The sequence below is a fragment of the Urocampus carinirostris genome, chromosome 15 (genome assembly GCF_059441175.1).
Source record: "Urocampus carinirostris isolate Australia breed hairy pipefish chromosome 15, RoL_Ucar_1.0, whole genome shotgun sequence".
Classification (NCBI taxonomy): domain Eukaryota; kingdom Metazoa; phylum Chordata; class Actinopteri; order Syngnathiformes; family Syngnathidae; genus Urocampus; species Urocampus carinirostris.
In genome coordinates this window covers 17,888,866-17,903,773 of record NC_142363.1, presented here as the reverse complement: position 1 = coordinate 17,903,773, position 14,908 = coordinate 17,888,866, and the positions used below count along the sequence as shown (strand labels likewise).

Here is a 14,908-nt window from a genome sequence, read left to right as displayed (position 1 = left end):
ACCATCATTGATACCCTCCATCAGGAGGGTAAGACACAAAAAGAAATTTCTCAAAGAGCAGGCTGTTCACAGAGTGCAGTTTCAAAGCATATCCACAAAAAGTCTGTTGGAAGGGAAAAATGTGGCCGGAAACGCTGCACAACCAAGAGAGATGACCGCAGCCTTAACAAAATTGTGAAGAAGAGCCGCTTCCAGAATTTGGGAGAGCTTCAAAGACAGTGGGCTGAAGCTGGAGTCCAGGTATCAAAAGCCACAGTTCACAGACGTGTCCGGGAAATGGGCTACAATAGCCGTATTCCCATGGTCAAGCCACTTCTGAACTCAAGACAACGGAAGAAGCGTCTGACTTGGGCTATGGAGAAGAAGCACTGGACAGTTGCAGAGTGGTCCAAAGTCCTCTTTTCAGACGAAAGCAAGTTTTGCATTTCATTTGGAAGTCAAGGCGCCAGAGTCTGGAGAAAGGCTGGAGAGGAGCAAAATCCAAGTTGCTTGAAATCCAGTGTGAAGTTCCCACAGTCAGCAATGGTTTGGGGAGCCATGTCAGCTGCTGGTGTTGGTCCACTGTGTTTCATCAAGTCCAGAGAAAATGCAACTGTGTACCAAGAGATTTTAGAGCACTACATGCTTCCATCTGCTGAAAAGCTCTATGGAGATGAGGATTTCATTTTCCAGCATGATCTGGCACCTGCCCACAGTGCCAAAACCACCAGTAACTGGTGCACTGACCATGGCATCACTGTCCTTGATTGGCCTGCTAATTCCCCTGACCTGAACCCCATCGAGAATTTGTGGGGTATAGTTAAGAAGAAGATGAAAGACACCAGACCTACAAATGCAAATGAGCTGAAGGCCGCTATCGAAGCATCCTGGGCATCAATAACACCTCAGCAATGCCACAGGCTGATTGCCTCCATGCCACGCCGGATTGATGCAGTAATCCGTGCAAAAGGATTCCCAACCAAGTACTGAGTGCATCAATGGACATTTTCAAATGTTTGATTTAGTTTTGCTGTTATAAAATTATTTTTTTACTTGGTCTGAGGAAGTATTCTAATATTTTGAAATAGGATTTTTGAGTTTTTTTCAGCTGTAAGCCAAAATCAGCAATATTCAGATAATAAAAGGCTTGAAATAGTTCAGTTGATGTGTAATGAATCCAGAATGTATGACATTTTTGTTTTTTTAATTGCATTACAGAAAATAAAGAACTTTATCACAATATTCTAATTTTCTGAGACAGTCCAGTATATATATCTTTTTGGTTTACCTTGTACTTTTACCTAGCCAGCAAAATAAGCTGGCAATTACACGTAGTATGTATCAACCAGCTTTAATTATCTGAAGACCTTCTAAAAATATGCAGACAGACCATTTATAAATCAACAGGGATCATTTTGATGAGCACCACAACCAAACAAGAAAAAATTGTTTCAGCATTTTCTCATCTGCGTCAATTTCCAAATTGCGAGAAATATTCTATCCCATTAATAAATCTCAGGTGATTTTAAGTTTCAAATTATTTTTTAACAGATCACTTTTCTTTTTATTCCGACTTAAAAAATGGAATTGGGGCATTTAAATTTAAGAGACCCTAAAACCCCCAAATTCTTGTAAATTCCTAAATTATACTGAGAAAAAAAACGATTACCACATTGGGAGAACCTTTTTCTTATTTAACAAGGTTTGAAACTCATGTCACTGAATGTGTTGGAAAAAAACCTTTTAAACTTAAAATGAGAAACTGTCTTATACGGCAGAGATCATTACTGAAATTAAGATGTGTGTCTCTATGAAGATAATAAATATCCCCAAATTTACAAAATGTGCAGGAATGTTATTTTGGGTGCTGTATAATTTTTTAACAAGTAAAAAAAGAGTGCATGTGCCAGTTTTCTTCAATCAAAAAGATAAGTATTAAAACTTTGTATTTGTTTAAAACACTTGCTGTCAGAACCCGAACAGACGGTGGACCTAAGTGCGTATCGTTTTCACACCAAGCTTTATTTTACGGAAACGGGGCAGTCATGCACGGGAACATAAACGCCAGCGATTCGGCGATCGCTGGGCAGAAGAAGAGAGACAGAGAAGTCAGGCAGACGAGGTCAAAACCGGACAGGACAGACAGATGCCCGACAGGACGGGACAGATGGGATCAATACCGAATACTAGATACACAAGCAGGATACCGTACAGGACAGGACAGACGGGATCGATACTGGGTACAGAAGCAAGATACCAGACAGGACGAGACAGACAGGATCGATACCAGATACTGGATAAACGGGCAAGCTACCGGACAGGACGGGACAGATGGGATTGATACCGGATAGTGGATACATGAGCAAGATACCGGAGCAGATGGGATCGAAACCGGATACTGCATACACGAACAGGATACCGGACAGTCTAAATGCATGTCTTGCAAGTGCAGAGGCTCGTTGGCGGTCTGACCAGGAGTGAATAAGAGCACTGAGTTTAAATAGCAGGGGAGCCAATCAGGCAACGAGCAGCAGCTGGCGCCAAATGAGCAGGCACAGGTGAGGGCAATGGGCAATCGTGACATTTGTATCATGAATGTATTCTTAATTTAGCCTTTGAGGGCAAATCTTTGGACACTTCCTGTTTTAGACATACATATCCCAGTATTTGGAAATCATTCCCTTTTCACCTTTGCTAGATAGCAGTACTTAAATAGCATATTTAGTATTTAAAACCCAACAAATCTTTCTGATATTGATATTGACCGTTTTCAGCACATTTGTACGAATGTAAAATTGACCATTCAACTGAAAGCTTTGTCTGTCCAAGCTGACAATATGTACTGCACTGTAATTTTCCAATCACTGGCCCTTGAGGAGAGCTGCTCCTCGGGGCAGCAAGATCAGACGAACCAAGGCGTTTTCTCTTGTAGAAGCCCAACTCCATTTGTCTGCTCACAAGAACAAAAGCCATCGGGGAGTCGCGCGAGGGAGAGCAGGCTCTCTGGAGAAAGGCCAAAGGCAGCCGGGTGTGGCGGTGCAAGGAAGGGTGGGTACAGTAGTGTGACACATTTAAATGTAGCCCCCCTATTCTGCTTCCCCCAAAACTATCTTACCACATTTTTCCGCGCGCTGAGGCTTTTTGACTGCAAGGATGATGAACAGCGACAAGTCTGAGCTTCATGTCTTTGCCATCACAATGTTGTCTGCAGGATGAGACCAAGACAGGAAGTGTCACGCTCTGCGGGCCTGCTGAGCCACCTGGATCTGCTGAGTCCTGCTGAGTGAGACTTCAAACCAATATATCCAACAACCCCTCCCCAGCACAATTGAGCAAATTGTTTAGCAGTGTGCCAGGAACCTGTACTGGGCAGCATATAATTATTGTTGTCACATTCAGTTTGAATTTAGAAAAAGAAAGTACCGTATTTTCTGTACGATAAAGTGCACTCAAAATACCCAAATTGGTGTGCTTCATATGCGGACAAAATTGGTAACACGTTACCAAATTTATACAATCAATGTTCTTTGAATTATTGATCTTGCCTGCCTATAATTCTACACAAAAGGAGGCATCAGGATTCAAACAGGAGCATATGGCAGGAGCACCGAATCCTAAAAACCAGGCCGCAAGGGACACGGAGAGTTGTACATGTTGTCTACCATTGAATGCAACGGGAGTCGAACCGGATCGCGGTGGGATCCTATCCAATAGACTACTAGGGATACAGACAACACATGAATAGGCGTTAGAGCTTATCTTGTTATCACACTACTTTAGTCTTGATACTAGATAAGTGATTAAAAATCAGTACATACATTTGCTTCACTTTCTCAGCTCAGACTAAGCATTGTAGGTGACAAAGGTTTCGAAAGCGCGCTGCTATTCACTTATTTACATCTTTCAGGACGCCCAAACTACTTCCCACAAGGCCTTTTTCTACAATCAGTTAAGGACAATAAAATTACTTCCCACAATGCTTTATCATCATTCAGTTCAGGATCCCTTGTACTTCATAGAGATTTTGAGAGTCGGGGCTACAATACTGTATTTTAGTGGTCCCCAACTTTTTCTGTACCACTAACTGGTTTAATCTCTTATAACATCAACAATTGGGTACTGTGACTAAAAATAGTGTGATGACGAGATAAAATGCCTTTTCATGTGTCGTTTGTGTCCCTAGTGATGTGCAATTGAAATATTGGATATTTTCCGACCTTGCGCAGTGGCAGTATCGTAGCCTATGAGGCCTTTTGGCTAAGATCATGTGTAGTATCTGGTATGTGCCATACCTTGATCATTGATTTTTGCACTCCGGAGATGGAATAAGAGCTTGCTCTGTCCACTCCACGCATCGTCCCGGTATTGCAGTACCTCCGGGAATGGAGCATTCGCAATGATCGCAGCAAGGCTTTAGGGCTAGGACCTTAGCTTGGCCTCTTGGCTGAGAGTAAGTGTCCCGGCTCCTAGGCTTTGTAGCGTATTATGAACTGACCGATAACGGATAATGGATAATGAATAACGAAGATAGAACAATAACCCTTAAAAATCCCTCCCCCCCGACCAATCATTGCACAAATAAACAACACTTATTTATTCTTTATGCAACCAAAGCCCTTACTGTAATTATGATTCCACGTGCCTTATAATCCGGTAAACATGATAGTGCGGAAAATACGGTATATTTGAAATACCGAAATTGGCAGTTCAAGCCAAATGCCCGTTTCAGTAACTTGGGCATCCCGACCACATCCCGGCCACGCTGCCCTCTTTCTTTCAGGCTGATTTCCCCCTGCAATGAGAGGTGACAGTGAACAGTGGAACTCGTCAGTGTGAATAACACACAGTCACGCTTGGTGAGACCCTCTGGCGGAGCGCGACGCACACGCTCCGGCCCGAGGGCCGAGTCGGGCGGGCTGTCAGCCCTTCCATTATAGCTTAACAGGGGACAGATTGAGCAATCTGATGGGTAACGTTTGACATGTTTGCTGGTTCGAAATGCTTCAGGCACTGTGCAATTACTTTCCATAGTTTCGCAGCAAGGCGAGGGGGAACTGCAGCTCTCTAACAATTCAATCATTATAAAGCACCCTGTCGGAAATATCTTTACAAACAGGTCCGATTGCACCTCTACATACGAGCTGGATTTGTTCTAAGATTATTTTCGTAGCTCGAATTATTCTTTAAACGCGCTAATTTTCCCGATATGAAGTAATTAAAACTAATTGGCCCTTTCCTGACCTCCCAAAAGTATCAAGTGAACCCTAAATAGCTATGAAACACATCTTCCTGATCAATAAAAAACACATTCAAATCGTAATTAAACATAAAAAATACACTAACAAGATAAATAAGATGATATAAACTACATAAAATATGAGTTTCCTAGAAGTGCTTACCATGGAGGGACACGAGTCGCCGAAACGAAAGTGTGTGCAGCTGACGACACACTACTTTTGAAGATACATATGCACTTACTGTACCCATAAAGTTAAAGTTACTGTAACTTTAAAATAATGTGAACACCCAACATTTTTCAGTTTCAGTTTGTTTCATTTATCACTTTCTTTTAGATTTTTAACTAGACTTGCAACGCTATCACTTTCTACAGGCCTTTTGAAACAATTATGTCGCCAATACGATTTGTCTCTGTGGCCACTTTTTCTGGTTATTTTGATTTTTTTTATGTCATTGTTTTATTTTAAATGAAAGCAGCAACTTTCTTCCCACTTCACAGCACATCTCCTTTGTAGGTGTCATCTCATCTGGTTCTTTGTTATTTTTGCAACAGGAATAAAACCTTCCTGGGAAATTATTGCAGCCAATTGCTGCGTTAATTCATGTGGCTTTGTGCTCCCCGATAATACTCCTTGACTTGGTCACTCACACAAAGGCCAGGGTTGTGTTTTTCCATTTATATCCTGCTTCGTTTCAATTGTCATTATCCTCCTTTTTTTCTTAGACATCGTAATGCTTCCTTTTTTCTGAACTCATGGCTACAGTCACAAACAATCACAAAAAGGAGATGCTCTAAAATGTGATTTAAGAGATGCTATCAAAACGAACTTGATGCAGAATACAGGTGCGCTACAGGTATAACCAAAGTGCCTGATGGCCAGAGTGCATGCGATACCTGGACCGAGCTGATGGGGGTGAGCGGTCACGAGTGGTGAGCAGTCTCAAGCACCCTCTAGTGGTAGCCCCTGGCACTGCTAGTTAACTGGATTTTCTTTCATATAGCGAGCAAACTATTTGTTGAAAATACATGTATCAACATTCTTGTGTGTAGACGTACTCGTCTATACAGGTACCACTGTATGTGCAAGTACCTTGAATCTCAAAGTCTCTCGGTGCCCTTCGATGGCTCCTAATTTGAGCAGTTCATAACACGTGCAGTGGTCAGGCTTAATTTACCCACTTTCTCTGTCCACTGCCCCATCAGCATATAGTATCATATAACTGCTAATGGCCTAATGCAGGAAGAAGTGGGGATGTGGGGGAGGAAGACAGCAATAGATAGGGAAATGGAGCTAAGGTTCATCCAAACATTTAATAACTTATCCAATCTGGAGCATTCACCTCTTACTGAGCTAATTATACCATTTAACTGGCCTAGGCGAGGGGGCCAGCGTGGACACTCCGTCTTACAGTGTCATCACATAATTATGACTTATGCCAGCGCCGCCTCGCAAGCTGGATGAAGTCAGCTCCCCATAAATTTTAATGATCAGCTAGCCAATAGTAGCGCTCCTTGGTTTTTTTTTTGCTTTGTAAGGGAGGGTTACATGTGACCGCCACAAAAATCAAAAACGTGAACGTGGTGTAACTAAACAATTGTTCACTTTGGAAAACGCACGTTCAAACAGGTGATTGTTTTTTGCTTGAGTTTAACTTGACTGTCAGACAGACAAACACTGGGAATTTGAGATAGTATTTTAGAAAGAAAGACATACAGTATTACTTTGAAGCTATTCATCTTTTAGACTGAAGCCATAGTGGGTAGTAGCTCAAGAGCTTTTTTCAACAGAAATATCAAATAATCACTGCCTAAGTAAAGTTAGATTAATTTAGGTGTTATCTGTATAAGATTGAAGTCTCATGAACAATACAATGTAATTCATTAATTTTGGAAGACCCATTGTAGTAATATTGAAATGTTTCACTGCTTATGATTAGTCATGTTTGTATAGTTACATTATTTCTTCACAGTATTATTTTCGCAATTTATCAAGTCGTAATTTTCAGCTTCCCCCACTATTTCAGTTGTACTTTACTTTGTAGCCAGAAATGGCCTTCGAAACATGGGCATCAGCATATTAGTACTTGCTGAACCGATTTGGACAAAAACTCCTTTTCAGGGAATTTCCACTTCAGTTCTTTCAGTTTTGTTTTTACTAATGAACCGCCATTTCAGTATTAGAGCGATTGGCTGACATTTTTTATTTCCTTAGATTTCGGTCCTCTGGACCTCCCTTACAGTATAAGAGTGATTGTCAACCATCTTAGTCTATGCCCTTGTGAATTTCTACAGCATATGATCTGTAGCTCATTTGTGCCCATAATATTCTGTGATAACCATTTCAAAAGAACTGCTCATGTATCCACCCTTTATTTTGATCAACCTATCGTCTTACAATCAAGATGTAAACTAACACGCAGAGGAAGATGAGTTTCTAGTGACCATCCATTCATTTTTCACACCGCTTATCCTAAAAACGATCAGGGGTCTACTTAAGTCATTCCTATAGAGGTCAAAAATAATATGAATTATATTATATGTCACAATTTGGCACAAAACAGTTTTTATGGTTTGTCAAGTTGAGTTATAGGCATTTGATATTTCAGATCATTGCAGGAGTTGTCATAAGATTTAAAAACATAAAATAAGCGCAGTGTTCGTTTGAATTGGCAAACTATAATATGTGATTGATCATTGCGCTCACTCACTAATTCACTGGGCACTTCAAGTCTCCAGGGCTTAAAGAGGTGACATCATTCTACATTTGTGCTGCATAATTAGGACTGATTCCATGACCTATCTTCACTCATTTACGGCAAATTACATGAAAACAAGACAGAAATATCAATAGAGCTAAACTGTGAGTTTAATTAAAAATTATTGAATATTAATATGATGTAACAGGTGTGTGAGCGTTTATTTAAAAAATAAGATAACCGTTCTCATGATCAAGGTTTGGACATAAATGCCATGCCTACCTTTTTTGTTGCCAACTTTAAAATCCTGTATACGTTTTGTGAACTAAACTAAAACCGAAGATGATCCCTACTGCTGGATATCATCAAGGATATGTTGTTCAAAAGACACGATTGAATGACAAAGATCATCTACTCGGAAAGCCCCGTGAGACAGCTGATTGATAAAGCGTGACACCAAAATGTTTTTGTTTACGTGTAGATATGTTGCCGCCCCAATACCATCTCTCTTGAAACCTGATTCGCTACATCTAAGTGGATTGAGGGGTGCCTCACGGGTCAGGAGGTCTCTGTGACAGAGTCCAAAAGGGGGTTTCCGGGGAGGGGGGCCGGCACATCCACTTCATATTCCACCCATTCGGAGCTTGAACATGAAAACGGAATCCTGCAACAGAATTCCTTACCTTGGGCTGCATTAGATTAAATTGGAAGTAGCCCGGCACACTTTTCCCGGGGCTTGTCAAATGAGCTGTCAATCATGCGTAGGACCCCTTTTGAGCTTCTTCTCTAATATATCAGACCACTTTTTATTTGGATCAGCATGAGTGGGAGTCGCTCAACAAACGACAGCACCTAGCCCGCAGGACACGTGGTTGATTGATGACATTTCACCAGCAAGTTAGTCACACTTGTGTCCATTTATACATTCGGTTGGCGTGGGGTCTTTTGCCGATGGTGGCATGCATCCGAAGGTAAAAGTTGGCCATATTCATGTTAAAATTGTCCAGACCTACAAATACCTGGGTGTGCAGCTGGACAACAAACTGGACTGGACTGCCAACACAGAAGCTCTATGTAGGAAAGGGCAAAGCCGACTTTACTTCCTCAGAAGGCTGGCCTCCTTCAACATCTGCAAAAAGCTCCTGAAAATATTCTATGAGACAGTAGTGGCAAGCGCCCTCTTCTATGCGGCAGCGTGTTGGGGAGGCAGCATCAAGAAGAAGGATGCCTCTCGTCTCAATAAACTGGCTAGGAAAGCGAGCTCTGTTGTGGGCAAAGAGCTGGTCAGCCTAACAACAGTAGCTGAGAGACGAGCACTGAAAAAGCTGAGGTCAATCATGGACAATCCATCGCATTCACTACACAGCATTATCTCCAGACAGAAGAGCAGTTTCAGCGACAGACTGCTGTCACTGTCTTGTACTACGGACAGACTGAAGAGATCTTTTCTTCCTCATGCCATGAGGCTCTTTAACTCCACCCGGCAGAGTAAAGGCCCACATTAAACCACACCACCTACATTGGATATTACCGAATCTTACTGCAATATGTATTCTGTGTAGCACTATTTAGTTACTCTATATAACACGCTACAGTGGGCATTTGCACGTCACACTGGGTATTTGTATATTGTATTCTTTTGGCTTTATTATTGTACTGTTCTCAGCTCAGGGATGCTGCTGGAAATGTGAATTTCCCTTCGGGGATGAATAAAGTATCTATCTATCTATCTATCTATCTATCTATCTATCTATCTATCTATCTATCTATCTATCTATCTATCTATCTATCTATCTACCTATCTATCTATCTATCTATCTATCTATCTATCTATCTATCTATCTATCTATCTATCTAAAATTATCCAACATGTACAAAATTGACAAATGACTTATATTGGAGCTACAATAGTGTAGAGGAACAACTTTTTTCTTCCGCGTGTTCTTTTTTAATATCCGGGTTATGAGCTGGAGATAAGCAGTTCCTTTGAAAGTTTTATCACAGAATATTCTGCCCTTAAATGAGCTGCAGACAATGGCTGTAGGAATTCACAAATGCATTGACAGAGGTGGTAGATCATCATTCTCACAGAAAAAAAGTTCAGTTCATAAGTTGAGTGTAAATCTATTACAAATTAAAACATTAAAGGGGGTCCCACAGTTAAATAGAGCGCTATCCTACTGATGATGGCCTGTTCATCCATGGGGATATCCTACTCAAACCATTCAACATTTGCTTGAGGATATCAATCCCATTTGTTAACAGGGACAGAAGCTAGACTCTTCTTATAGTTATCTTCAGGACTGGCATTTTTGGGCTGATTGCATCTCTTCATGAGCTGAAATTTATGTTCTTGTCTCTCATTGTGTATTCCACGAAAAAATGTAAAGTGATCGACTGAATGTTGGCGCTTAACGCTACGTTTGACTATCACATTTTTTTTAATAAAAAATAACCAAAGTAACATTATTATGATTAAATACATTAAGAAGTTATAAATAAAGAAAAGCACAATCATGACAAAATATAGGCTGTGACATATTTCAATATTAGAACACTTCCAATACTGCTGCAATCAGATAAGGAAAAAAAATGTTAATTCATGGTGAAAATATTTGCCAATTTATTGTGGGAAAAATGGCAAAACAGTTAAGTATCAATTATATCAGTCTTTCTGGGTGCTTACATTTTAATCAATTATAAACAAGAATTAAACCAACCTGACAAACAACATTGAAAAAAAGCATACTGTGCAAAAAGTACGCAAAAAATGAAATCAAAGCACTTTTAACACAATCTTAAAATGTGTGGCTTGTATAAAAACTGCTATCTATATATTGTGCCTTGCAACAAATAAGTATTTAATCTCTTTTGTAATTATGTTTTGTAAATGACCACATTACTGTATCGGTTTTGAGAGAATCAAATTCAACTCTTAAATGTGTTTACTCAACTTAACTATTCAGAAAGTTTTCAAATTGTTGATTTTTAAATGGGGAATTGGTCAAATTATGTTTATTTATTTTATAGCTCTACTGTGCATTTCTACAGAATGAGAAATATGATAAAAGCTTTTAGCTGTTGTAGTTCCATTACATCTATCACAGCAATTACAGGGAGAAAATGTGTTTTTGTAATTTGTAAATATTTTACCAAAGTATGATATATTTGCCCCTTGAATGAATGTTGTTTACAAAATTCCCACGCAATTGTTAATCTTATACAGCAATCTTAACTGTTGGAGACATTTTATCGAATGCTAGACCTACTTTTACTCGGCCATCATCACTTTTCCCAGAACAATGACATCACTCGGAAGCATGCCAGCGGCATGCACCATCTTTCCATTCATAAAGCGCATGGTGACAGCAATTGACACCCTGCTCATCCAGAGGGGGGAGATATTAGGACTTTCAACAATAAAAGCAATTGCGGAAAAGAGCTTGGGTGCCACTTGGTATTAAAGATGTCAGCTATTAAATCACATAGCCTTCTGCTGATAAATGTTTATTGCTCATTAGCATGTCACCGCACCTTTAATGCCCTGGAAACAAGCACCGACTGCCGGAGCAGGATCCCGAAGCGTTTTGTGAGAAGTCCTTTCGGTATATTGGTCCAGTTAACGGCCACTTGGCTCGTAGACAGCTATCCATCGCTATGTCAGCTTCGCTAATCCAATTGAGGCAACCTGCTTGGCATCAGAGAGGCGCATCTGTCTTTACCGCTTATTAATGGGTCTCATGAGGGTATGGGTCTCCAGGTAGAGTAACTGGGCCTAATTTTATACAAGGAGTAAAAAAATATTTTCTCTTATTTTGATGGGTATATGCCACTGTTATGTATTTAATTTGTGATGTTTGGGATTTAATAAGGATGTTTTATACCAGATTTTTTTCAGACCAAAACATGTACCCAAATATTGATTTGTTGTGAATACTAACACTACATACTAATACTATTAATACATAAAATCCCCTTCTCTCTGTGAAAAATTAACAACATTTTAAAAGAAAAGCCTTAAAAGGTGGGAAGCGTCATTTGAGGTGTCCCAAAAATTGAACATTTTCTCTATTCAGTATGTTTTAACAGTTACCATCTGAGTTCAAAGTGCAACACAAAAGTAAAAGGAAAAGGGGTAGATAGGGGCAGGGGGTGGAGAGTAACTTTACGCTTGTCATCGCAGTTTTCTGTTATTGTAGCATGAAAATGGTAGAAGTAAGAGAAGGCCTGTTTCAAATACTGTCCAAACGCCAAACCAAACACGAAAAGGATGAAAAAAGAGCTTATTCGAGCAAGTCAAATAAATGCAGGTACTCAAAAAACGAGCTGACTGAGGCTTCGATCGTGACTTTAAACCACGAAATGGCGGCAGAGAGTATAAAAGTCTCAAATTCTCAACAGCACCTTTAAGTCCCATCCCAATATATAAGTTTCTATAATGTTTCACTAATTTAAATGTATTTAACATTGATTCAATTTTAGGTTTGTGATTCTTTAATGGCCACTCCCAGAAATAGGATACTGGTATCAGCTGCTTGCGCAGGCTTCAAATTGTTTCAACAAACCAGTTATCAATACCAAAATTGAATCCTGGCATCGGCACTCACTATTTTTTGGCAATTCTATTACTTTGTCTTTTTAAAATCGACAATTTAAAAATTAGCTAAATCTTGAAGTTGAAGGTAGGAATTTAAGACTTTAATTAGAATTAGTGAAAGCTTGTACTGATTACCAGACAATAGTTGCTGACTTGTTAAATGGAGCATTAAGCAAGTTAGTCAAAAGCTATATCTTTTTTTTTTTTTTTGCATGAGCCTTAAATGTTAAACTTGGTCATTTTGATTTCAAATCTAGTCCTAACATTTTGCACAGGATGTTTTATTTAACCAATAACACTTTTAATAGATATGTCTCGGATATTTTTATTTTATTTTATTTTATTTTTTTTAATTTTACTTACTTTACTGCAAAAACAACAATCCTAAAATTCTCTCCCAGGTAGGGTAGCCCGGGGCAGATCAGGTAGTAGCAGTCTAAGGATTGAGAGCATAAAATTCCCACACATTAGAGACGGATAATTGGATTTCCTGTGTCCTGTACGGTGGGCTGTGTGCTTCTGCAGCTGTGACATTATCAAGGTAACGTAACCTGAAGGCTGCGGTGCAGCGGCGCAGGCCCCGCAAGGCCTGTCCTCCGGTTCCACACGGCTGCCTGCTTGGCTATTCATCCTGTGGACCCCGCAAATGAAATTATGGGAGGAAGAGCAAAGGACATTCTTTGGGAATTAATCCCATTTATGCCTAAACCCACTCCCGGTTTTTATAGTGAGCCCCCGTCTTAAGATGTACACCGCATTCACAATTAGAAGAGGCCTTAAGGGGATTGGAGGGAAGTAGGCTACTGTGTGCATTGGCTTGTTTGGCGACTCATTTGTGGACACAGACGAGAAACTGAATCAATGTTATTTTCAAATATCAAATCTCATTTGCGCCCAATCTCAAGATCGATGACATTTGACTGAAGCAACTGCAGGCTTTTGTTTAACAAAATATTTTAAAACTTGCCTTTGAAAGGACTTGAAGAGAACTCCAAAATATGAATTGCCATTGAACTGTACTGTTGGGGCTCTCACTTAACATCATCTTAGATTAAATTACTTTTTATGTATGTGTTTACATTATCAAAGTAGCATACTTTGTGTCCTTTCAGTTGGATAAGACATATTTAGACATGTTATTTGACACATTATTAAGAGTTACCGAATGGAATTCGGGAATTATAGGGTCATTTAGATTATATACATAAGATACGACCAACATATGTACACAAAACGTTAGCTTGTACTTAAATGCGGTATTCATACTTTGACAGAAACCCAGTTTAGAATTTCAGCCAGCTCCATCAAATAATTTCTTTTGTTTAAATAAATGTCTATTCTGTTGTTTAATTTGTGACCAAAATATATCTTTAAACAGCATAATTACCTCTATTTCAGGACAGTGGAGTAATTAGGCGTTTTAACATGCTGGCGACACATTGCAGACAAACACTGCCCCCTAGCGGAACCCAATACACACGACAACTCGAATTAAAAGGCACATTCGAGCATTTTTTACAGGAATACACTTTAAGGGAGGACATTTCTACATTTTAAACGGTTATTTATCATTTTTAAAAATTAATAAATGTTATAGTTCAACCTATAGCTGATCCTAAGCGCTTTGGGAAGTCATTGACTTGAAAAGCGCTATATAAATGCAGATCATTTCATTTCATTTCATATCCTAAAATATCAATTGAGTGTCTGACAACCCGATCACAAAGTATTTAAAAATTATCACTAGTTGGTAATTTGATCTCAAAACGAGCTTTTGATGTGCTTAAAACTCACTTCTACTCCATAGCATATGAATAACCTACTCTTCTCGTCGGCTGAAAAATAGTCTGTGTAATATAGTGTAATAATCTGTGAAGCCCTTTGAGACTCTTCGTGATTTAGGGCTATACAAATAAAGATGACTTGACTTGACTTGACTTTTTCACTTAGTCACAGACAGTAGTCCTTCGCTATAACGCGGTTCAACATTCACGGTCCCACTGCTTCACGGATTTTAATCATGCGTGGAGTTCTGTGTTCTGATTGGCTAAACAATCCATAACAGGGTTTGGGAAACAAAGGAAAATAAGTAAATGTTTACAGGCCCAGTATACGGTATTTTATTTTGTTAAACGAATGCTTGGGTCTGTAAAAAGTGTTTGTTCTCTAGTTTCAATGTATAATATAATATTTATTTCAGAATAACTGCAAAAATTCATGGATTTTGCCTAGTCGGGGTACTTTTTGATACGTAACCACGCTATGAAAAAGGGTACACTGTAAATCATATTCACCATTACTATTCTATAGACCAGTGTTTTTCAACCTTTTTTGACACGAGGCACACTTATTTTCATGAAAAAAAATTGAGACACACCGTCCGTAGAAAATGTTTAA

General features: G+C 39.4%; 1 protein-coding gene, 1 long non-coding RNA gene and 1 pseudogene across 2 annotated transcripts in view; 1 reads left to right on the top strand and 2 right to left on the bottom strand.

Moving 5' to 3' along the window:
* The window catches only part of LOC148351750 (uncharacterized), a 45,977-nt gene extending 41,549 nt beyond the window's left edge, over positions 1 to 4,428 (bottom strand). The window contains exon 1 of the mRNA XM_088354595.1: positions 3,095 to 4,428. The gene's annotated coding sequence lies outside the window, so the exon portion shown is untranslated. The remainder of the gene's footprint in view (positions 1 to 3,094) is intronic.
* LOC148351751 (U2 spliceosomal RNA) lies at positions 4,216 to 4,375 on the top strand (annotated as a pseudogene).
* An 8,444-nt stretch (positions 4,429 to 12,872) lies between the features above and the next one.
* Positions 12,873 to 13,947, bottom strand: LOC148351749 (uncharacterized). Its single transcript, XR_015852891.1, has 3 exons — positions 13,899 to 13,947; positions 13,063 to 13,142; positions 12,873 to 12,947 (listed from the first exon to the last, which is right to left on the bottom strand). It is a non-coding gene; the product is annotated as an uncharacterized LOC148351749 (long non-coding RNA).
* Positions 13,948 to 14,908: the final 961 nt, after the last annotated feature.